The sequence below is a fragment of the Clarias gariepinus genome, chromosome 3, assembly GCF_024256425.1.
Source record: "Clarias gariepinus isolate MV-2021 ecotype Netherlands chromosome 3, CGAR_prim_01v2, whole genome shotgun sequence".
Taxonomy (NCBI): domain Eukaryota; kingdom Metazoa; phylum Chordata; class Actinopteri; order Siluriformes; family Clariidae; genus Clarias; species Clarias gariepinus.
Window position 1 is genome coordinate 12612270 of NC_071102.1, and position 25741 is coordinate 12638010.

At 39.4% G+C, this 25741-nt stretch overlaps 2 long non-coding RNA genes across 2 annotated transcripts in view; both read left to right on the plus strand.

Annotated features, from left to right (window-relative positions):
* The window catches only part of LOC128518303 (uncharacterized), a 30389-nt gene extending 5098 nt beyond the window's left edge, over positions 1-25291 (plus strand). Inside the window, exon 4 of the long non-coding RNA XR_008357712.1 lies at positions 25190-25291. This is a non-coding gene — a long non-coding RNA (uncharacterized LOC128518303). The remainder of the gene's footprint in view (positions 1-25189) is intronic.
* LOC128518301 (uncharacterized) lies at positions 9778-11445 on the plus strand. Its single transcript, XR_008357710.1, has 4 exons — positions 9778-10060; positions 10341-10433; positions 10513-10537; positions 10647-11445. It is a non-coding gene; the product is annotated as an uncharacterized LOC128518301 (long non-coding RNA).
* Positions 25292-25741: the final 450 nt, after the last annotated feature.

The window sequence follows — 25741 nt, forward strand, 5'->3', positions numbered from 1 at the left end:
GCTGATGTAATTTTAAGGGGTATAGGAGCAGGCTGTGTTAAAGTTCCACTCCATACTGTCTACCTTCAAACTGACATCGTAAAGGGTGAAGTGTGTGTTGGAATTTGTGCTGAACTCCCTGTTGACGGAGTAGAGATTATTTTAGGAAATGACCTAGCTGGTGGTATTGTTTTTCCACAACCAATTGTTGTAGATACCCCCATAACAGATGTGAAAAGTGACCTCTCTTCTCAATTTCCTGCTGTATTTTCATCATGTGTAGTTACACGTGCACAGGCACGAAAATTTGACGATGTAGTGGATTTGTCTGATTCTTTTATGCAATCTACACCTAGGACGGGAAAACTGTGTGTTGAACCAATTTTACCTAACCATGACGTTTTACCGTTACAGATGGGACGCTCGCAATTAGCAGCGGCGCAGAAGGCTGATTCAACATTGGTTAAATGTTTTAAAGCTATTTCTGATAAGCTAGTGGTTCCTAATGAAAATGTGAGGTTTTATCTTGATAATGATGTGTTGATGAGACAGTGGAAAAATGTTGATAGTGTTCAACAAATTGTTGTTCCGTTGAATTATCGTTCACAAATATTAAAACTTGCTCATGACCATGTTCTATCTGGCCATTTAGGGATTAGAAAGACCTATGATCGTATTTTAAGATGGTTTTTTTGGCCTGGTTTAAAAGCTGATGTTGGTGCTCACTGCCGGTCATGCCATGTTTGTCAGCTGACGGGTAAACCAAATCAGGTCATTCCTCTTGCCCCTTTACATCCAATCCCTGTAATGGGAGAACCATTTGAACATATAGTTATAGACTGTGTGGGACCATTACCAAGGTCTAAATCAGGTCATCAATACATACTTACTCTTATGTGTGCTACCACTCGTTTTCCGGAAGCCATCCCGTTGCGCAGTATAAAAGCTAAATTACTGGCAAAAAAAATGATTAAATTCTTTTCACTATTTGGATTACCAAAAATTATCCAAACAGACCAAGGGTCTAATTTTACCTCTAAGCTTTTTACTCAGGTGCTTCGTGAACTAGCTGTTAAGCACCAGCTTTCAAGTGCCTTCCATCCTGAATCACAAGGTATGCTTGAAAGATTTCACCAAACTCTCAAGTCCATGCTCCGTGCTTTCTGTGTGGAAACGGGAAAGGACTGGGAGGAAGGGCTGCCTATGTTGATGTTTGCAGTCCGTGAGACGGTCCAGGAATCTCTGGGCTTCAGCCCAGCCGAGCTAGTCTTTGGACATACGGTACGTGGACCTCTGAAACTTTTAAAAGAACAGTTTTTATTGACAAAGAAAAAAACAGTGACTATATGTGATTATGTGGCTCAAATGCGTAAAAATTTAAATCGTGTGTGGGACATGGCAAAAGCAAATTTGTCTTCAAAGCAAGTAGAAATGAAGAAACGTTTTGACATTAAGACTGTTTCACGAAATTTTCAGCCAGGAGATTTAGTGTTGGTCCTCCTTCCTCTTCCAGGGTCATCATTAACATCCAGGTTTTCTGGACCCTATGTAGTGGAAAGGAAGTTGAGTGAAGTTAATTACCAAATTCGCACTCCTGAGCGTAGGAAAAAAACTCGTGTGTGTCATGTGAATATGTTAAAGCGTTACTTGAATAGAGCAGCGTCTGTGGAGCCTGATGTAAAAATGTCATCTGTGGCAACTGTTTCTCCATTTCTTGAAGTTGAGTCTGAAAATGATGGTTTAGATAAACATGACAATATGTCTACCAATAAACTGTCTAATTCTGACATACTTGAAAGTTTAAAGGAACATTTGTCCTACCTCTCATCCTCCCAAAGAACAGATGTGATTTCTCTGATTTATGAGTTCTCTTCTCTCTTTTCAGACATTCCCAGACAAACCCATGTGATATTCCATGATGTCGAACTTACACACCCGTCGCCGATAAAACAACATCCTTATCGTGTTAATCCCCAGAAGAGAGAAGTGATGAGAGGAGAGGTAGAGTACCTGCTTAAGCATGGTTTAGCCATTCCCAGTTCGAGCCCGTGGAGCTCACCGTGTTTGTTGGTGCTGAAACCCGATGCTTCTTTTAGATTTTGCACGGATTACAGAAAGGTGAATAGTGTCACCAAAGCAGATTGTTTTCCGTTGCCCAGAATGGAAGACTGTGTTGACCGTGTTGGTGCCTCGTCCTTTGTAACAAAATTGGATTTGTTAAAAGGTTATTGGCAGGTGCCACTTACGCAGCGTGCTTCGAATATCTCCGCATTCGTAACACCAGATAATTTCTTACAGTATACCGTTATGGCCTTTGGTATGCGAAATGCTCCAGCTACCTTCCAAAGGTTAATGCACAAAGTTTTATCTGGCGTGAAAAATTGCGAAGCATATCTGGACGATGTGGTCGTTTATTCAAATTCGTGGAGTGCCCACATAAACTTGCTACGCACGGTATTTGCTCGTTTAGACAAAGCGTCGTTAACGGTAAATTTAAAAAAATGTGAATTCGGGAAAGCTGTGGTCACTTACTTGGGTAAGCAGGTTGGCCAGGGCCAGGTGCGTCCTGTTAGCGCCAAAGTGGAAGCAATCAGGAATTTTTCCATTCCCAAGTCAAAAAGGGAGCTGCGCCGCTTTCTGGGAATGATTGGGTATTACCGTGCGTTCTGCAAAAATTTTTCCTCTGTTGTGTGCCCTTTAACAGACTTACTGAGTGAATCCAAAACCTTCGCTTGGAGTGTCGAATGTGATAATGCTTTTAATGCTGCCAAAGATCTTATGTGTAGTGCGCCGGTTCTATCCGCCCCTGACTTTTCTAAGCCATTTAAGTTAGAGGTGGATGCAAGCGCATTGGGCGCAGGTGCGGTTTTATTACAAGAAACCGAGGCAGAAATTGACCATCCTGTGTGCTACTTCTCAAAAAAATTTTCAAAAGCACAACTGCATTATAGCACTATTGAGAAGGAGGCCTTAGCATTGCTCCTCGCCCTTCAGCATTTTGAAGTCTATGTCGGAGGTAGTTCCCTACCTGTCGTAGTCTATACAGACCACAATCCCTTAGTCTTCCTGCTCCGAATGGCGAATTCAAATCAGAGGCTGATGCGGTGGTCACTAATTGTCCAAAGTTTTAACCTCGACATAAGGCATAAAAAGGGTACAGAAAATGTTTTAGCGGACGCATTGTCTAGGTCGTGAACAATAATCTTTTAGTTGTTCTGTATGTTTTTAGTCAAAATAAGATTTTTGACTTTTATGGGTGGGGGTGTTACATGCCCGTGTGTGTGGCATGTAAGTGTAGATGCGCGGATGCTGGTGGCGGCGTGCACGCGCGCTCTTTCCTCTCTCTCTCTCTTGCTTTCCCTTTCATGCAGGTGGCTCCGCCCTGATTGGACGTGCGTGACGTGCGCCGGGATTGGCCGTCGTTGGATCTGCGCGTCTTTTTAAGGTCGCGGAGGAAAGCCGGAAGCGCGCGCTGTGTCATGTTGTTTTTGGAGATTGTTGCTTGTCCTTGTTTGTGTATTACGAAATAGAACTGTTGGGTCGCGCCGGTGTTGTGAGTGTGTGGTGTGAGTGTGTGGTGTGAGTTTTGTTCTCTTTTGTTTATGTTAAATGGTATATGTTTGTAAATATTGTAAATAGTTATTTTTGTTAGTTTATACCTTTTTCGTTTATGGAAGCAGTAGGGGTTGGGTGCCATTTTAGTTAGACCCGTTTTCTCCTGTTTTGAATGTTTAGTTAGGGAGTCAGTTTAGCCCTGTGTTTTTGGTTTAGTTTTTCTTTGTAGTTTAGTTAGTTTCTGGGAGGAGATAGGGCAGGGGTTTTGTTTATTGTTTTGGCCTTGGCCCAACCCTGAAGCCGAGAGCTTCCGGTGTGTGCGTGTGTAAAAAATAAATAAAAGAGAAAAAGACAAAAGTTGATTTGGTCGTGTAAGATTTTATTATTTATTACGCCCTGGGACCCTAGACCTGGGGACGTAACAGTTTTAACAGCATTATACTTTGTGTGTGTTTGTGTGCTTCTCTGTGTGTGTGTCAAGGCAATTTTAGATTTAATCTTAGCACCCCTAAAGTCAAAAATAATAATGCATCATCATTTTATTGCAGTTCAATCTGCTTAGAGATGCGACCAGTTGCGTTTTTTTTTTTTTTTTTTTTTTTTGTGTGTGTGTGTGTGTGTAAGCAGTTCTTGTCAAGAGACAAAAATGTTCTGTCACGCTATATATACAGTATATATTTCACTTTGGATGTTATCCTTAAAATCTTACACAGTGCGAGGCTTGTGTCCATCAGGAACACCTGGAGGATTCCTGGTGGCCTGGTGACTGATTTGGCCTACAGCCATCCAACAGTGTTTTTAGGGCACAAGCACTTTATAATAATACTTTTCCTAAGAATAATTTTTTTCCACCCTTTTGGATTTTTGGGGGTCTTAACATGCTCAAAATCCTATAAAAATTGGCAGGCAGGTTGGAATCTGCTGCCATTAGGATGACTGAGAGTCGCGTGGCCCGGGTCCCTCAGGGGCCCCCACATGAGATTTTGCTGGATAGCTCATACACACTTTCATGTAAGCACACGAAACTCAGTATACATTTAGAACTATTGAGCCGAACAAATGCGTGTCCTGGGCTCAACTTAACAGTCAAACACACACACGCACAAACACATTCATATATCACACATACACACACATCGCAAATGTTGATACTTATATAGTCACATTTCTCTCTCTCTCACACACACACACCCAAGTAAAAAAAAACAAACACTTTAGTGTATTACAAATATATTGAACTCTTCAATAGTACACTGCAAATATACTAACAAAAAAATGTACCATCAATTAATATATAAAACATCAAACTAACATCATGCTTTTACCAAATTTTGGAATTAAACTTTAAATATACTTCAAAATAATTGTCTTTTAGTACACTTTTTAAAAATATAATTAGTTAGTCTAATTTCCAAAGTATACTTATTTAAACTTTATTTTTTAATGTATTTTTGGTATATAAAAAAAAATATGCTCGGAATAATCATTGTACAGATGTACACTACTACACTACTCTCGTGCGTGCACACTTTTAGGCATCGGTTTTGCATTCTAAATCTCCTCTCTGTCTCTCTCAAACTCTGCGCTGAAAATTGTTTTTGCCCGTTCAAGATAATTTATGTTTGCACGGTGTCTCTCTTTTTTGTGCGCTCACTGTCATAAAGCTACACTTGCACAAACTGTAGCAGCGTTATAAGTCTGCAACTATTCCAGCCAACCAGAGACTAGAATCGGCGCGACACCAGCCAATCATCTGTTTTTCCGATTGGCTCCCCAGGCCTCTGCTTCTAGTTTGAATTTACAGCTGGAAGTTGCATCATCGCGTGCGTTAGTACGTATCGTAATTATTTTATTTTCATCTGCATAAGGTAAATTTTATGGTTTTTGTTAGGTAATTTGTAATTAAGTACATACTTTAAAATGCCACTATTATGCTTTTTCAAATATTTTCTTTCATGCAGTGTTTCATGTAGCTGTATGTGAACATAAACTATCTGCGACAGTGCACGATAAATGGAGTTTTTCTCTATTAAAAAAAAGAATTGGCTCACATTCGCCTAAGCGTGTCGTTAGCAAATCAATTTTTATTCTGTTATGAATCCACGTCACTCTGTAACATATTTGCATAATGTCCGTCCACATTCTACGTCACAAACAACTTGCCCGCCATCTTACAATTAACGTTACCACACTCTTGTTAATGTGACCGAGCATTCTGGGTTCGCTTAAACACTTTGTAATATAAAAAAACAATAAAAAATGAGAGCACACAAATCCTTTTTAACTGTTTATTCTCCACCATTCACCAAAACTGAACTTTAACACTCGCGAAGTGCGCATGCCTATCTACGGCAAGCCCCGAGGGGAAAAATGCCAAAGAGTAAGGTAACAGAGCATGCGCACTTCGCATACACGCAAAGAGTATGGCCACGGAGCATGCGCACTTCGCGCATCACACACACACACACACACGCGCACGAACGGTAAGTCCATGAGAAAATGCATGAGTAGTAATGGTGGACTAGCGCTGCCGTTATTTGTTTGGACGAGAGAAGGAGAGATTGTTGTGGATCATTTTCTTTCGAAGATTTTTTAACCGGATTATCTTTGACTGGACATATTCCCCGGACTTCTCACCCTCCGTCATCGGCCTCTATTAACCCCATTAACCTCGGTGAGATCGAACCATACTCCTTTAACACACATACAATAAACAAGGTCTTCGGACATTTTTCACTCACTCTCGTTCACACACATACAGTTCATTATATATAGTTTGTAAATATTGTTTATATCTTTGTTTGGTTGTGGTGCACTTTTTCCGTTTACTTTATTTAGTTTTGCATATACACGTTTGCTTTATCTACTTTATATATATTATATATATATATATATATTATATATTATAGTATATTAATCATGTATTTGTAACAGTAAAAATAGCTGTAATGTACTTATAATACATTAAATATATACTTAAATTGTATTAATTACTGTCAGGTATGTACGTTAGTACACACACAGCCATATACTTTAAGTGTATTAAGTATACTTGAAGTTGTCTCAATTTAGCACATAAAAGTACGCTAAATACACTTAAAGTTATGCTTTACTACAGCTTAATTACAGTTAAAATATATTTAGCACAAAATTAGTATGTCGAAAATAGCACACTTCAAATTAATTAATCATTAATACACTTAAGGTATACTGACAATTAGTATGGCTTCAAGTATACTTTTTATACATTTTTTTTCACAAAGGTGAAAACAGGCCGAGAGCTACGGAGCAGTATACCACAAGCAAAGTACATAAGATTTAGCAATAACACATTAAACAATACATTCTATAGATTAAAGTATGTACAAATTACCTAACAAAAACCATAAAATTTACCTTGTGCCGATAAAAATAAAATCATGACGATACGAACTAACGCACGCAATGACAGCAGCTTCCAGCTGTAAATTCAAACTAGAAGCGGAGGCCTGGGGAGCCAATCGGGAAACAGATGATTGGCTGGTGTCGCGCCGATTCTAGTCTCTGGTTGGCTGGAATAGTTGCAGACTTATAACGCTGCTACAGTTTGTGCAAGTGTAGCTTTACAGTATGACAGTGAACGGACAGAAGAGTGAGAGTGCGCAAACAAAAATTATCTTGAACGTGCAAAAACAATATTCAGCTAACGAAAACGAGTTTGAGAGCGCGCGCGAGGGAAAGAGAGATTCAGCGTGCAAAAAGGAGTCTAAAAGCGTGCACGCACGAGAGAGTAGTACACTAAATATAAGTACATTTAAATTTAACTGATAATATACTAAGACTACCAAATATTAAAAACTGTATTTTAATGTATATAAAATTTTGTACATTTGTATAATGATTATTTCGAGCATATTTTTTTTATATACCAAAATGAAAAACAAAGTTTAAAATAAGTAAACTTTGGAAATTAGACTTACCTTATATTTAAGTATATTTTCCAATAGTATATTTTTGGAAAGTGTACTGTAATACAATTATTTTAAAGTATATTTAAAGTTTAATTCCAAAATTTGGTAAAAGCATGATGTTAATGTAGTATACTTTTTTTTATATATTAACTGATAGTACAACTTTTTGTTAGTATATTTTCAGTGTACTATCAAGGATTTCAATATATTTGTAATACACTAAAATATATATATTTTCCACAAGGGTATGAACCGGCACGGTGTCAAATTATGCACGCGCACACAAAGTGCACACACATAACAGGCTGAGGAACTGAAATTAAAAGTCTTACCCTCAGCTTTACACACAGACGCACACACACACACACTGCCTGCGTGCATAAACTGAAACACTTATCTGTCGGGATTAATTTTAACTTTTTTTTTAAGGTAAAGTGCAGGTTAAAGGTCACATAAAAAGAAAGCACTTTAAGAAGTGAATTGTTGCAAAATTTCTGTCTTTGCAAGTACTGGACTGTTGGCAAATATTAGATGTAGCTCCCCTATTATCGTCACTTAAAATACTATATGCTAAAAGAGTACATGAGTATTTTAGCAGACCAAAAAAAAAATATTATAATAATTACATTTTATATATTGTAGGCAGTAAGGGAGCAGGGAGACAGTAGCTATAGTTCAGACAAACAAAAAAGTCAAAGTCAGATTTTTTTAGTCTGATTATTCTAAAAATAATTGTCATAATGTCAGGTTTTTTTGCATATTGAAAACACCAATTTACAAGTTTTTAAACTTCTTTTGCTCTTTTTTTTCATATAAAGGTGGAGACAATCAACCCATCACTAGTTCTGGTGCAGGGACCACAAATCCAGGTAGGTATCTAAGTAATTTTTTTATTCTAAACAATCTAATTACAATGAGGTGGCTGTTTTGGATGCATACTATGGCCTGGGTTAATGTGGCATTTTCCAGCCTAAAATTGTGTCCCAGTCCGGCCCTGCTTGTGTTTCACTCGCTTCACGAAATTGGTGAGCCAATAGGTTCACACTATGAAGACGTGCTGCTCATTACTGTACACCTGTACTGTACCGTACATCCTGATGAGAAGTAGAGTAACTGGGTGAATGGGTTGAGCATTAAACGGCTGTCTGGCGCCTACCTTATCGAGCCGATTCAGGGAATCCCTGCGTGTTTGAAGCTTCATATACTGAGAAGCACATTGTATGTAGTTTCAGATTGCTTTATCCTAGCGAGAGTTATTACAGAATATTCGGGGCCTCTTTCAAGTAAATCACCCTGAGTATAGTGACAGCTAACTAAATAAGCACAGTTAATGCCAAAGTAGTCAGTTTCTTATTCTGGTAGAATTTGGGATTTATGCTGTACTTACAGTAGATCTACTGACAGTGAACTGAATGACTGGAACAAACCCCAACTTATTTTAGATGTGTTTTTTCCATAAATGTTTATACAACAGTTCTTTAAGAGATAACAACCAGGGTCAGGTGAAAGAACTATAGTTTTAAAGTCTATTAGTTGTTTATTTATAGTTAATAAAGTATAGTTTATAATATAGTATGTAATGTTACCTTCCTGCATTGCCCACAACGGCCCAACATCCAAATAAAGCTGGGTCAATGAATTAATATAGTCACAAACTGGGTGATAGGGGCCTGTTGTTGCCTTTTAGAGTCTTTTAATAATACAAATAACACAAATGAATAAGAACATGAACATTAATAAAGAAAGAAAAACAAACAAAGGAATAAGAAACTCAAACAATAACCAAAAGCATAGAGCGAGCCACAGGCTCTATGAGGTTAGACACAAGACATTACAAACAAACTAAGCATCGAGCTGAAACAGAACAAGACAAGACTACTGTAGATACATGGAGGGACCAGAGACACAGAGGGGCTAGAGACAAGGCAATCAGCTGAACCTGGCAATTGGCTAAACATATAGGAAACTAAACATACAGTGTCCTACACATATAGGAAGCTAAACAGGTTAGGGACTACACCAACACTAGAGACAAAAAAAAGTACCTACAAGACTTTGAGACAAACACAAGACTTCACAAGACCGAATCAGCTCTACACACACTGAAACACAAGGGACCTACATATGACCACAAACTAGAGCCTTGGAACATACTCATTGGTCATGTTGCAAAACAAACTAAAATATAATATAAAGCAAACCAAAATACTATATAAAACAAATTAATATACAAAACAAGATGCCCTCATAAATGACAGTAAATACAAACAACGCTTGTCCCAGTTTTCCAGAATAACCAGCTATTTATAGGCGATCTAATCAGCTACCTCGGTTCAGGTGAGCATCCGCATCACCTGACTGAGGTGCCTTCTGGGAAACTGAGTCTGCAAACCAAAACTACACAAACTAAACAGTGACCTCTAGTGGTGGTCCCTTACAAATTTGGAGCAACTGCATTTTTAGATTTTACTAATTATAAATCCTCTATTTGTGTTTTAACTTCTGGTTAACAGCAGAAAGAAACATAAAGAACAGTACAGAGTCAAAGCAGGACGAACATAACAGAAGGCCAGACAGTGAGCAAGAAGAACCAGATGTGAAGACCACATAGTTATAGGCTTAATGCCCAGCATATTTCATTTTTAATTTTCTTAAAAAATAATGTCTCAAAAACTATTTTACTAACAATTCTAATTTTAGTGTTAATCACAATATATTTAAAATATGAAAACATAATATAATAATAATTAATATTAAGACATTGATAAACACTGATCCTGGAATCAGCTCTGGTGTGTGTATATGTGGCTTTAGTAATTTCTGCCTTCATGAGTTTTATTTGCTGCTTCTACACAGGATTCATCGTGTTATATGCTACAATCCCCATTTTACTGGCTCTGGCTCTAGCTGCTGTGGGGTTCATCTGGAAAAAGACTAAAACCTCATCAGGTAAAAACCTTGTGAAACTAGAGCCATTTGATCATATGACAGTACTTAATATTGACAATGTAAAATAATATTTTAACAGGATCTGAGGAAGTGGAACAACAAACGTAAGCATTGGCATTTACTGTATAATCATATGATTTGAATAAACATGATCTCTTTTACTACTGCTGATGTAACTTGTTCCAGCTTCATCATGTTGTCTTGAACCTGCAGGATGCAAAATGGGGATGAAACCAAAGAAGCTGTAAATATGGAATGTAAGCATTTCAAACATTATGATTTCTATATTATACATATTTCACATTTTAATAATAGCCAGTTTTGAAGTACAGCATGGTAACACTCTATTTTGGTTGAGTTTCCACCCACCTCCCGAAAACATGCCAGTAGGTGGACTGACCAGGCTTAATTGTCCCTGGGTGCGAATACGTGTACAAATATAAGTGACTGTGTCAGTGTCTGTGAACTGTGTAGTTGTTTTTGCAAAATAGGTTCCAGATCCAGTGACAGCCCTGATCAAGGGGAAAATGCGGAAAATGTATCATATTTACATTTTTTTAATGCTCAACCTTCATGTTACATACAGGTTCTCTGTATGATGTGGGGACTGGACAAGAAGAGAGTAAGGTGGGATCTCAGCAGAAGGATTTAATGCAGGAAGACCAAAAAGAATCCACAGACATTGATTTAGTTATGAAGCAGAATGACTTGTATGAACTCGGGGCATGAGAGGACACTGGACTGATTTGTAGGAGTGTTTACGAGCATGTGAATTTCTTTCTTTTACTGGACTAAAATTAAACACATTTTCACTTGGGGAAGTAATAATGGCACTTATGTAGATAGCAAATGTATTATAGATTACAGTAAATACAGAAGTTTAAGGCATAAAATCCCTGTGATCCACCAGCAGTACAGTATCTTAAACATATTTTTGCATCTTGTCATGTACTTTATTTTTCTTTTTTTTTTTTCATATTTTTCTACTGATAAACTGTGTGAACTGCCATTAATTTCTCAATTAACCACTGTTCCTAAATTGTTATTTTTTAAAATCATTTTTATTTGTCTTTCGCTGTGATGTAAATATCATTGAGAATTTTAAAATATTTTTCATGTATTCTCTATATTTTGCTTGAAAGTGAGTTTTTGCATTCTTTTACTATTAATAAACTGTAATGTATAATGTTATATAAAAATGTCTATAAAAATAAACATAGTGCTATAATGAATTGTGTGTAGGTGTCTTTTATTATAAAATCTAAATGATAAACTGTGGTTAATTTGGTTGATTGTTGTCTAAAGCCCTGATATCCAGACCACATTGATTTATTTCTGTCTTCAGTTTAATAGAGATTTCATAAACCTCTTAGCAAATCACATAGCAGAGAAGCGTAGTTTACCTATCTACTTATCCTTCAAAATAACAAACAAACCGCTTTACAGATGATTCCATCTCTTACCTCCTCCACACACCTCTAATTTACCTGGAGACAAGAAGAGGGAATTATGTTAAAAAGCTCTTTGTCAACTACAGTTCAGTATTAAATACCATAATTCCCTCCACACTCAGCACCAAGCTGAAGCACCTGGGACTCAGCCCATCTCTGTTCGAGTGGATCTCCAATTTCATTGTACACAGATGACTGCATGGCCACTACCAACTCTACCACCATCACCATCGTGGTGGGCCTGATCACTGACAACGATAAGATGGCCTACTTGGAAGAGATTGGAAATCTGGAGAATTGGTGGCAGAGGAACAATCTTCTTCTAAACGTCAGCAAGACAAAGGAGTTGATAGTGGACTTCGGTACAAACCAGGAGAGGAACTACCAGACCCCCATTATCAACAGGAGCCCAGTGGAGAGAGTGGACAGTTTTTGATACCTCAGTCTTTACATCACTGTAGGATGTGTCATGGTCCTATCACATCAACACCGTGGTAAAAAAAAGGCTGACAGCGTTTTACCACTTCAGGCGCTTGAGAGACTTCAGACTGCCCTCTAGGCTGTTCAGAAACTTCTACTCCTGCACTACAGAGAGGATCCTGATGGGAAACATCACCACCTGGTTCGGGAACAGCACCATGCAGGACATATGAGCTCTACAGTACAGAGGGTGATGCAATCAGCTGAGCGCATCAACCGCCCCGAGCTCCCTGACCTGCACTCAATCTACAGCAAACGGCGTTAGACCAAGGCAAGGAAGATCATGAAGGACCTCAGCCATTCCAGCAATGGACTGTTCTCTCTGTTGCGGTCAGGAAAGCAATTCCGCTCCCTGAGAGCCAATACAGAGAGACTAAGGAGAAGCTTCTTCCCGCAGGCGATACGGTCTCTCAATCAGAACACCACACAGAACTAAACCATTTTGCACATACACACTTATGGACATTTGTCTTTTTGCACTCATTCTGGACATTCATGGACACTTATAGACACGGGAAACCTGCACATTCATGCACATTTACACATTTTCATTTCATTTTTTTGCTCGTTGCACATAAGTCACTTTCAATAAGACACTTCCATGCATATTTGCACAACCCCCGGACAGTTCTATTTAAATCCCACTTCATCCTCAAACTAAAGTTTCTATATTTTTCTATATTTGTACAGAAATCATCTTTCTCCATATTTGTACAGCTAGGTTTTCTTATATTTTTCTTATATTGTATATTTTGTCTTATACTTTATATAAGTTTTTCTTATTGTAGTTATGAACAGGGAGAGAAGAGAGAGCAATCAATTGATCCATTCCAGAGCCCCTCTCCCAGCCTGCATGTATCGCCATCCCAATAATCTTATCTGATCCGCGATCATAAAGGAGCGTCTGTAAAACAAACCTGTAGGAAACTTCATAAGGCATAAGCATCATCCCAAGTTGAGGAGGAACCACCAAGTCACACTTTGACATACATAATGGGATTATGTATGAGTCGAATGCTAGGTTTTCATAGTCAGTATATTCCCCATGAACACTAATCTTAACCGGGGCCGGCACACTCACACTCTCCAGAGCACATGCCTTTCCATGAACAAAGGCATATGGCATGGACACTATTTTAAACCATCTTTAAAGTGTGCCAGTAGGGCAAAACGCATAAACATATTTACTCAGTATGTTTTATTCCTGTGTGTATGTTTGATTATCCTGCATAACTGAAAAGGTGTAATCAGCATTTACAACCCCCTTTTAGTAGATAAAGGAAGGAATGAGTGTATAAGATATGTGATGTTTGATATCAATCTAAAGCTGGCTTTGTTCAAAGAGCGTTGGTGAACACAGGAAATTGGTAGCATGAACTGAGCGCATGCAAAATTACTTTATAAAAGGTATTAAAAACTCCAACTGGATGTGCCCCACGTGACAGCCGAAACACTGGGCTAAGGTATGCACAAAAGGGGGGACCATGTGAGTTATGGCTAAGCGATGGACCAATCACCCGTGGGACGGACTGACCCCGAAGGGACAAAAACCCTAAGGAAGTCTACAACAAAGAGTCAAGTTAACCTCTACAGTACCACTGCAACCAACAACCTCTTCCAAGCAGCTCGGGTCTCCGCACTTGCGGGCACTACGCTGCTGCTGCTGGCGTCATACCTTTAAGAACTCTCAACGAGACTTCGTGCCAGAACTCCAAAGTCCTGTGACAAAAAAAAACTCTCAGGAGAAGTTCCAGAGCGCAGCCATCGGAAACCAGGCAACCAACGCCTCACCGAAGGGCTTTTCCAAAAGACGTTATCTCTACAACAGCGCACTAACCAATCAGCAACTCCGTGATTCTCTTCGCTGGAGGCAAACCAATGAACGAGTATGAAACGTAACGCAAGTAAACAAACAAAGCTGCATACCTTGCTGAAGTTGGTGCCCGTTTCATAACTGAACCGTAAGGTTAAACCCAAGACTGCTCTTGTGACTTTCGTTGATCTAGTAAACAATACTAGAATAACTTCATTAATTTTCACATTCCAAACCATATGTATATATGTGTGTGTGCGCGCGTGTGCGCGCGCGTGTGTGCGTGCATTTAAGTAGCGTAGTTTTATGTATCGTAGATTAGTCAAATAAATTCTCGTTTCTTTATAAAGAACTGTTGTTTTGGTCATGTATTTTAAAGTCTTAACATTTGCCCAGATCTTGTTACCTTGCTCATAATTCAAGTTTAAGTTCAAGTTCAAGTAGGCTTTATTGTCATTACAATCATATACAGTTAGTACACAGTGAAATGAAACAACGTTCCTCCAGGACCAAGGTGCTACATGAAACATAAATTTACAACATAAATTAACAGAAACACTAAACTAGCTAACCAAGAGGCCTAGTTAGCTGGCTAGCAGAGACAGGACAGAAAGACCTAACATAATTTACAACATAAATTAACAAAAACGAACTAGCTAAGTATAACTAACGGTTTTATAGACAACATAAAGTGCATGTGCAAATGTGCAAACAAGAGCAACAACAAAGTGATAAGAGAACATAAAATATGGTGTTGAGGTAGTGGGTAAACATAAACATTTCTTAAAACAGCAGCAAGAATTGAGGAATTAGTGCAAAAAGTAGTCCAGTAATGATTATTGTGCAAAAGAAATAAACAGTGAAGCATTTACAGGTTGGTGTGTACGATAATTTGGTGGTGTAGGTCAGTGTGTTGATTAGTCAGTCCAGTCCCAATATTTTGAGGTAGTTGAGTTAAGCTGAGTGATAATTTTTGTGTTTGTGTGTGTGTGTGTGTTTGTGTTTATCAGTCCAGTCCCTTTTTGTTGAGGAGACGGATGGCTTGTGGAAAAAAGCTGTTGCACAGTCTGGATGATTGTGCCCGAATGCTTCGGTACCTTTTTCCAGATGGCAGGAGTGTAAAGTGTGTGTGAGAGGGGTGTGTCCGATCAGCCACAATGCTGGTGGCTTTGCAGATGCAGCGTGTGGTGTAGATGTCTTCAATAGAGGGGAGAGAGACCCAGATGATCTTCTCCGCTGTCCTCACTATCCGCTGTAGGGTCTTGCGGTCCGATATTGCACAATTCCCAAACCAGACAGTGATGCAGCCACTCAGGATGCTCTCAATAGTTCCTCTATAGAAGGTGGTCAGGATCGGTGGTGGAAACTGGGCCACAGCTTTTTTCCACAAACCATCCGTCTCCTCAACAAAAAGGGACTGGACTGACTAATCTGGGGTCCTGATCTGTCAGCGGGCAAGTTGTATGTCCCTTTGACTGCGCTCCAAAGTCATGCAGTGGTGTCACTCATCCAGACTAGTTTGTCACCCAGGAGTTCAGAGATCGCTGGCCTCCATCCGTCAGCAATTTTGGTGGCTCTTCATGACCAAGGATTTCAGGCAGTTGGTGGCAGCTTGCTTAGTTTGTGCCCAGAACAAAAGTTCACCTTTACCTCCCGTTAGTCTGCTTTGCCCATTACCCATCCCTGCCCGCCCGTGGTCACATCTAGATCTTGATTTTGTCACTGGCCTCCCTGAGTCAAGGGGCAACACCGTCATTTTTATGGTGGTGGACCGCTTCTCCAAAGCAGCCCACTTCATCCCTTTTCCCAAGCTCCCCTCCCACAAAGAGACTGCTCAGGTGGTGGTTGACCAAGTTTTCCGGATTTATGGTCTTCCGGTAGACGTGGTCTCTGATAGGGGCCTACAATTCGTCTCCCGGTTTTGGAAGGAATTTTGCAGACAGATCGGGGCCTCAACAAGTCTGTCATCTTGATTCCATCCCCAGACCAATGGGCAGTATGAGCGGGCTAACCAGGATTTGGAACGTGCTCTCCGCTGCCTGGCATCCCACAATCCGACCTCCTGGTGTCAACAGCTGTCCTGGGTAGAGTATGCTCACAATACTCTACCTGTTTCTGCCACAGGTATGTCACAATTTCAGTGTTCTGTTGGCTATCAACCCCCTCTATTCCCTTTACAGGAACCCGAAGCGGCAGTTCCGTCTGCCTTGGCTTTTGTTCAACTTTGCCGGTGCACCTAGAAAAAAGCTAAGGAGGTCTTGGCCCAGGCTAGTAGATGGACCAAAGCTGCGACCGATCACCACCGGACTCCTGCCCCTAACTATGTTTGTGGTCAAAAAGTATGGCTTGCTACCAAGGACTTGCCTCTCAGGGTAGCCTCACGCAAGTTGCCCCCCCCCCCCCCCTCTAGTGGATGGCTCCCCAGTATACACTGTTAGGAGGTTGCTGGACGTCCATCGCAGAGGTCTGGGTTTTCAGTATCTAGTGGACTGGGAGGGCAGTTGGATTCTGGCACGGGATGTTCTGGATCAGGCACTGGTCAAGGATCTCCATCGATTTTCCGAACCGTAGTCCAATGCCTTAACCGTTGAGCTACCCCTGGCCCTCATTCATATCATTCGCCCTATTTATTCCCTCTTATCCGTTGTCCTGTGTCAGATCGTTGTTCCGTGTCGCTAGCCATATCGCCTGCCTGTTTCATGTCCTGTCTAAACCTGTCTGTGTAGTTTATTTTGGCTCCAGTATCCTCCGGTTCAGTTTTTTCCCCTTTCCCCCCCCTCTCCCCCAAGACAATGTTTTTGTCGTCTTTGCATCCAGTTTCCCGTCTCGAAGCCGGCCTGCTCTCGCCCTTCTTCACGCCCGTGTGGTTCAGCGGGCTTCGGCCCTCTGAAGGAACTACAGCCACGCCTTTTTTCTCTTCAGAGTGGTTTTTGTTTTTTTCTTTGTTTTCTCTCTTTTGGGATGTTGCCGCTCCTGGGTTTTGACTGAAGAAAAAAGAACAGTGCAGCTTGTCCAGCTGCATGCAATGACTGATAGCCCTATATGGCGCCTCATAGATTTCAGTTTCTTGTTTCCATTTAAACGGCACCCAACACTGTCACGTCTTACATAATCAAACTAACTAAAGGGGAAGATGTACTTTTAAACTGCAATTTCAATTTAACAGGAGAATACGACAACCAGATATTTGTACTGTACTGGATCATGACTATTGGAAACTCACCACTGCACTGTGCAAGAAGAACTGCGTTACAGACTCTCAAACCAAACTGAAAGCAAAAACATCCATAACATAAGGATCAGCTGGACAATATCTTTGTGCTTTACAAAAACTATGAAAGTGGAAGATTATAAATAATATTACAGTCAGTGTTTCTAAGACTAAAAAAAACTGAAAAAGCTAGACACAGCACTGGTGATTTTTAACTATTATACTTTGTGTGTTCATATGTGTGTGTCAGACGATTTTAGACCCTTATCAGTCCTAAAGACATTGAAAACAATGATGCATCAGTATTTTCTAAAATAATTTTTAGCATTTTATTGTTCTAGTTCTGCACAGAGACATGACCAGTGGTGTCATTAGGTATGATCATTCGGTGTTTCATTCCTGAATATTTTCACCTTAAAGTGGTGGAGTTTTATAGCAAAGCACCAGACAGAGAGTTTAAGAGCGAAAACTTCACTTCTATTTGGCATTCGGATTGGGGGAGGAGGAAGGAATTAAGTGCCGCATGGAAAGCTGAATGATGCGCACACGCAGATGTCGAGAACAGGTTATAAAAACCTGTCTAACCTTATCTGGCTTTTAAGGTAGTGACTGGCTGGTCAACTAGGCGTTCTGTCAAGAGACAAGAATATCTTGTTAATAGGATAGGTCTGTAGAATATATACAGTATATAGTGACTGGTAACTAAATCAGCACATTTAATGCCATAATAGTCAGTTTCTTATTCTGACTTTATGCTGTATTTACAGTAGATCTATGGACAGGAAACTGAATGATTGGAACAAACCCAGACTCATTTTAGATATTTTTTTTTCTATAGCTAGTCATACAAAAGTTATAACAACGAAAGTTATAACAACCAGGGTCACATGAAAGAACTATAGTTTATATGTTTATTCATAATAGTTTATAATGTAGCCACCCATCCATCCATCCATGCAGGAACCTATGTAGTCCAACTTGGGGGCGTGGAGGCCAATTATAGTAATTAGCATTGTATTCATTTGTATTTGTATGTAATTGTATTTCGATTTTAAGACCTCCGGTCAACATTCACATGCTATAGACAATTTGGGAACGCCAATTAACCTAATCAACCTAATTAGACTGTGGAAGGAAACCAAAGTACCCAGAGAAAACAAATTCAAATTCAAATTTTATTTGTCACATACACAATCATACAGAGTACAATATGCAGTGAAATGATTTTGTGCGACCACAGAGTCGCGACGGCAGCCACCTAACCGGCGCCATCATAGAAGATAAGGAATAGATACATTAGGATAACGAGAGTAAAAAAAACCCTCCCAGACTGTCCTTCGAAAAGGGCAGTGTGCGATCAGGGGTACAAAAAATACCTCAGCAACGAGCACATAAAAACATGTAAACACAAGACATAAACATTGCAACAATTAGGGTACAGGGGATAGGAACTGTCCAATGTAGGCAAACAGCTCCAGTCCCTGCAGCTAGAGAGCGCTGGTCCCGATTCCGCCTACCCACACTGAAGGGAATAAGCACACGAAGGCGTTGGATATGGGGAAGGTAGAGTGTCTATCTGTAGCTGTTATGTGTGTGCGTGAGTGCGTGCGTGTCAGTTGTAAGCCTATAACATCCCGTAATAGTCTGCGCCAGGTGTCCTTGAAGGGGGGAAGGGAAGTAGGATTCCAGAGCGTCTCGTTATCTTGGTCTTCGGGGAGTTTGTTATGTCTCCAGCCACGGCCTTGAAATGCAGTAGCTGGAAAGAAAAGGGGCAGCCGAAAAGAAAATCATATTTTCCAGGTTTCGGTCAATATCTGCCAATTTCACAGATATTTAATGTCCATCACTGGTCTCCAGGTTTGTCCAAATCACGTTGCATAGCTGCTAGTCTCACCAAGATGTTATCCAATTTGCGGTCCAGAACCACAGTCTGATTACTGACAGCTCTCGTCACCACTATTTCCCAGCCAGCCAGTCTCTTGGGGTTGAGACTGACTGCTTTTAAGATTTTTCGATATCCAAGTATTCCACCTAATCCAATCAGCAGAATCCCTGTTATCAAAGTTCCGAATAGGTAGATATCTTCAACATCCTCCAGAGACAGTGCGGCCAGGCACACAATGCCCCACTTCTCCCAACCGTCCATCGTGTATCCAGCAGCAAACGTCCCAGCAGGACAAGTAGGTTCCCCAGAACCCACACTTCCCCAGAACCCACACTTCTCGTCGAGAAGATCGTGTCAATTTCATTCAGAGACCACTTGATCAAATCCATATTCCTTTTTATTTTCAAGAGCAAGGCGAGGAGAGTCTCTGAATAGTATCACAAGACAGACAAGAGAAGCAAGCGGGGAGAGATAAGGGAGGGAGAGCAGATGCGACCGCCTTCGTCAAGAGCCAAGAGGGAAAAGGTACATACCAAGCACGGGAAGAACATGTACCAAAACATACCAAGCACGGGAAGAACATGCAAAACTCCATGCACACAGACTCCAAGGTGGGAAGTGAATCCAAACTCTGGAGCTGCAAGGCAACAGCTCTAACCACTAAGCCAATGTGCCGCCAATATAGTGTCCCTGTATAAGGTCAAAATAATGTTACCTCCCTGCATTTAGCACAGCGACCCAACATCCAGCTAGAAAAAATGTTATTAATCGATATGGACCAATTGCTTGCGTAGGTTTTACTAATTATAAATTCTCTATTTGTTTGTAAATTTTTGTTTGACCACACAAAAAAAACATAAGGATCATTAGGATGAATACAGCAGAAGGCAAGACAGCAAGTGAGAAGGACCAGGTGCGAAGACCACATACTGTAGTTGTAGGAATAATGCCTGCCATATTTTATTATATTTTTCTTAATTCTATCCTGTTCTTTTTGTATGTTTATAAAAGTAACGAAAGAAGAAAGATATATAACAACCCAGTGTGTTGGTGTAGAATATTTTTCATCTACTGATATTTAATCATTTCTACACAGGTGAGTCTCTCATCCGCTTATGTGTTACACTACCAATAATACTGGGTGTTCCTGTAGTTGTTATGGATATATATTTAAGGAAAAAGAATAAAACATCACCAAGATAGTGTCTTCATAAATAATAGTATGTTTCAATCTCTATCCTCAGTACAATGGCTAAAATCATGGTTATTTTATTACAGCATTTCCGGAATGAAAATTCAAATGTAATATTGTATTGCATTTACATTGTATTTATATTTAAATATATGTTTAAATAAACATGACCTATATACAGTAGCTGTCTATACTATCTTAATTTCTGTGAAATTTATTTTTCTTCTCTTTTGCAGAACCCGACTTAGAGATGACACTCAAGATCTTTGAGGCATGAGAGCAACACAGTATGGATTTTTCTTTGACTTACTGTACTTACACTCTCCCAATTGTGTCACATCATGTCCTTCTTATTTCAAATGTACAAAACACATTCTACAATAGGAACATAAATATTGTTATTGATACTTTACCTGATCATAGAGAAATTTGTACGCAGCCCTTTGTCACATCTGAGCCACCTCAGCCCTGGGGAGTAAGATCTGGCTCACCGGATTACTGAGCCGGGGCTTTGTCTCCCCCTAGTGTGTCTATGTCTCTGTTGTTCCCCCATTAAGTTATACTAACACTAAATTAAAGTCACCTGTGTCTACCTCCTGTGTCACACTATTTAACCCAGCCGAACCCATACCTCCTCGTCTGGTCACTGTTATGCACAGTTTACGTTATGTTGCTAATCTCGTGTGTTTGTCTCTCTTTCTCCTGGGACTGATTGGTGTCTGCAGGCGGAGGCTCATAGGGGGAAGTGCCAGTACCTCATCAAGGTCACACTAATCTCTGAAAGTCATTCAGCTCGGTGGTTCATCTCCAGTAGAACGTGAGCTAGAGCATTTTCAGTTTTGTTATAGATAGCCCCCCTGCAGACCCTGCCTGGGAAAGCAGCTAGAGAGCTGTTCCGTTTGTTTGTGTTGTTTTTTCGTTCTTTCTTTTAGTGCTTTGTGTTAATTAGAAAAATAAATAAAAATCTCAGTTACATCAACCTGCACCTGCATTCACTTCATCACTATGGAAGTCGTAACTCCCTTAAAGTAATTAGTTGGCAAAAATTGCCATTGAATCAACTCTGTTCCGTTATGCTTAGAATACGGCCTTATGCTTAGAATACAAGCCTCATATAACCGTTACAATATGTATATGCACTCACTAAACTCTATATTATTTTTACCATTTTCCTTTGTTAGAATGTGTGACTCAAACACAGAATTTTAAAAGGAATTTTAAGTTTAAATACACTCAACAAAAATATAAACGCAACACCTTTGTTTCTGCTCCGATTTTTCATGAGATGGACTTAAAGATCTAAAATTCATTCCAGATACACAATATTACCATTTCTCTTAAACATTGTTCACAAATAAGTCTAAATGTGTGATAGTGAGCACTTCTGCTTTGCTGAAATAATCCATCCCACCTCACAGGTGTGCCACATCAAGATGCTGATCTGTAATCATGAGTAGTGCACAGGTGTACCTTATACTGCCCACAATAAAAGGCCACCCTGGAATGTGCAGTTTTTTGCTTTATTGGGGGTCTGGGGACTCAGAACCGGTCAGTATCTGGTGTGACCACCATTTGCCTCATGCAGTGCAACACATCTTCTTCGCATAGAGTTTATCAGATTGTCAATTGTGGCCTGTGGAATGTTGGTCCACTCCTCTTCAATGGCTGTGCGAAGTTGTTGGATATTAGTGGGAACTGGTACACGCTGTCGTATATGCCGGTCAAGCACATCCTAAACATGCTCAACGGGTGACATGTCCGGTGAGTATGCTGGCCATGCAAGAACTAGGACATTTTCAGCTTCCAAGAACTGTGTACAGATCCTTGCAACATGGGGCCGTGCATTATCCAGCTGAAACATGAGGTGATGTTCATGGATGTATGGCACAACAATGGGCCTCAGGATCTCATCACGGTCCTCTGTGCATTCAAAATGCCATCAATAAAATGTACCTGTGTTCTTCGTCCATAACAGATGCCTGCCCATACCATAACCCCACCACCACCATGAGCCACTCGATCCACAACATTAACATCAGCAAAGCGCTCACCCACACGACGCCACACACGCTGTCTGCCATTTGCCCTAAACAATGTAAACCGAGATTCATCCGTGAAGAGAACACCTCCAACGTGCCAGACGCCATCGAATGTGAGCATTTGCCCACTGAAGTCTGTTACGGCGACAAGCTGGAGTCAGGTCAAGACCCCGATGAGGACGACGAGCATGCAGTTGAGCTTCCCTGAGACGGTTTCTGACAGTTTGTTCAGAAATTGTTTGGTTATGCAAACCAATTGTTTCAGCAGCTGTCTGAGTGGCTGATCTTGGAGGTGAACCTGCTGGATGTGGAGGTCCTGGGATAACATTAACACCACATAACATTAATATTCATTTGCATAATATTCATTGTTGACTGATCTAAAAAAGTGTGTCTGAGCACTCACAAATCTAATCAAGTTACACCAGTTCTGTCTGGAGGATGGGCAACAATTCCATTAAAAGAGAATTTCTTTGAAGTTTGTCTATTATTCAATTTAAAGCATTTTAATGTCAATACTGCAAAAGAATAATGTTTATATATTATATAAATGTGTATGCAAAAATATGATACAGTAAAAAAAATCCATCTCTTTTGGCTTATTTTGAAAATTACCTTTTATGGAAATAAAATAGATGTCTGATTTATTGAATAAAAAATATGAACATAAAATGTGTCCAGGGTCTATGTAATTGCTTGACATGTAGGTCAAGCTTCTGAAAAGAGTTAGAAGTCAGAGTTAGGGCATAAAATATCTGTTTGGAGCGATCAGAAAAACGTTTCAAGTAATGAAAATCAAATTAAATACTTTAACCTGTGAATAGTTATAGTTAGAAATATGTTGTTTAAGATTATACTTGTGGAAAATAAATAAATCAATAAAAAAGAGGCATTAAAAGTTACCACGTTGCAAGGTTACTGGCATACTGTATGAATAACATACGGCTCTGAGACTGACGGTGAGGTTAATTTGCTTTATTTTTACTTTACAGCAGTGATTCCGTAAGTGTGTCACTCAATCGAGTGTCATTAAAGAGATTTCTTGTTTATTTTTTTCGATAAAAAACAGTGTTTCCAGATCTTACTTTTAGATTTACACACATACACAGCGCCTGCCCGCACAAACGGAAACACTTATCTGTCAGGATTTATTTTTACTTTTTCTTAAAGTTAAAGTGCAGTTTAAGTTGTTTTATTTTTACCTAATATTTTGTGTTAATTATTTTCACGTATTTATTTTTTTTGGGCTGTGGAACGATTAATTTGAGTTTCCATTATTTCTTATGGGAAAATTCAATTTGGTTTACAAGTGTTTTGGAATACGAGCCCACTTCCAGAATGAATTATGCTTGTAATCCAAGGTTCCACTGTACTTTATATATCCTAGATTTCTGCACGAAAAGTTGTCACTCACTCTCCACCAGAGGGCACACAGCTGCAAAAGCAATCAGCTGCAAACAACAACAACAACAACAACAACAACAAAAAGTGGTCTTTATGCTGGTTTTAAAAATCCTGCTGACAGCTTCATAAACAACACAATAAACCAATAGCAGTAATATTAAAGGTTTGCACACTCCAGTAAAACGTGGTTTATTGATTGGATCCCCTTTATTTAGTATAATAAAACACATGAAGCTGTAATTTGCTGATAATTTATGAACATTCATACATATTGTAGTCACAAATTCAGATACCAGATAGTCAGCCTCTGTGAAGTACTTGACAATATTTTGAGTTTCTGTTATATTGTTTGTTGAAGATATGCCACTTGAGCATTCTGAAGTAACGCCCACACCGTGCTACTGTAACTATGTACCGTAGGTCACACTTCGAAAAATGGAATTAAGGGAGACTGGAGTCAAGACAGTTAAATGGACTAAAGGCAGACTTAGGGCAACTTAAAAAAAAGTAACACAGTAAAAGCAACCAGGTGCAGATCTTAGTAACCTGTATATGAGCATGTGAAAGCATCTGCATCAAATCATATCTGTCTTAAATGAAAGAATTAAATGAAATATTTTATATTTATCTTTATATTGTGTAATGTCTTTTTTCACAGTTTTTCTCTCTCTCTCACTCACTCACACACACACACACACACACTCTCACACACACCTATGCACATGCATATACACATACACAAGCAGAGTCTGTGTCTAGGAAGCACAAGTTTTGACCACAACTTCCTGGCAATCTCGATTCTCTTCACTACCTTGAGTAATGTGCTGTTTAACTAATTTTAATTCTGTATGTTTTCCTATAGAAATGCTGATACATTTACAACATTACTCACTTTTGTTCTTTCTTCTCTTAGTGCAAGAGTGTAATAATGATGTTGAAGTTTTTAGTCCTTCTGCTTTTCTTCATCAACAGTAACGAGGGTGAGTAGTTTTTACATTTTCCTTGCTTTATTTCTTTATTAATAATCATGCTCCATATACAAGAGTAATTAATGAGTGACTATGCATCTCTGACCAAGATATTTTTTCCTCTTCCACAAGGACAAGTTTTAAGTCATCTGAAATAAAATAGAGTTATTCTCTAGCATTATAATAATTTTTAAGGAAAAGTTTTTTTTCTAGAACATTTTGGGAAATTCAACTTCTCTTGGTCATACAGACTGATGTTCATTATCATGTTAGACTAGTAAATTTTAATGAAGTCTCTTTCCTCTTCCATTAGGACACACTGAATTCATTTATACCACAAACAATGAAGTTAAATTGCAGTGCAGCACCAACAAATGGCAAATCAGCACAAAGTCTGACAACATCATTAATGTAAGGTGCAAAGTGGTGTGTGTTAATGGTGAAACATTCAAACTTAATAATACCCAGAATTCCTGCACAAATAAAACTTTATACAAAGTTGGTGAAAAATGTCTGCTAATAGCAAGGAGTGGATTTTTTCGATGTGTTACTGCTCCAGTTTCTCGTTACTTGTTTCCATTCAAACCGTCACCCAACACTGTCACGTCTTACATAGTCGCCACTGCAAATGAAGAAAGTGAGTAAATTTTCATTTTCTGTATTTTATCCAGACAGTTCTGTTCTTCAGAATAAACAGCTAAATTGTTTTTCCTTCAGTGACAACCAAGTCTGAGGAAAGATCTTCAGTCAATCTAACTGAAGGTGAAGATGTACTTTTAAACTGCAGTTTCAACTTAACAGGAAAATACGACAACCAGGGATTTATACTGTACTGGATCAAGACTATTGGAAAGAGCAGTAGCTG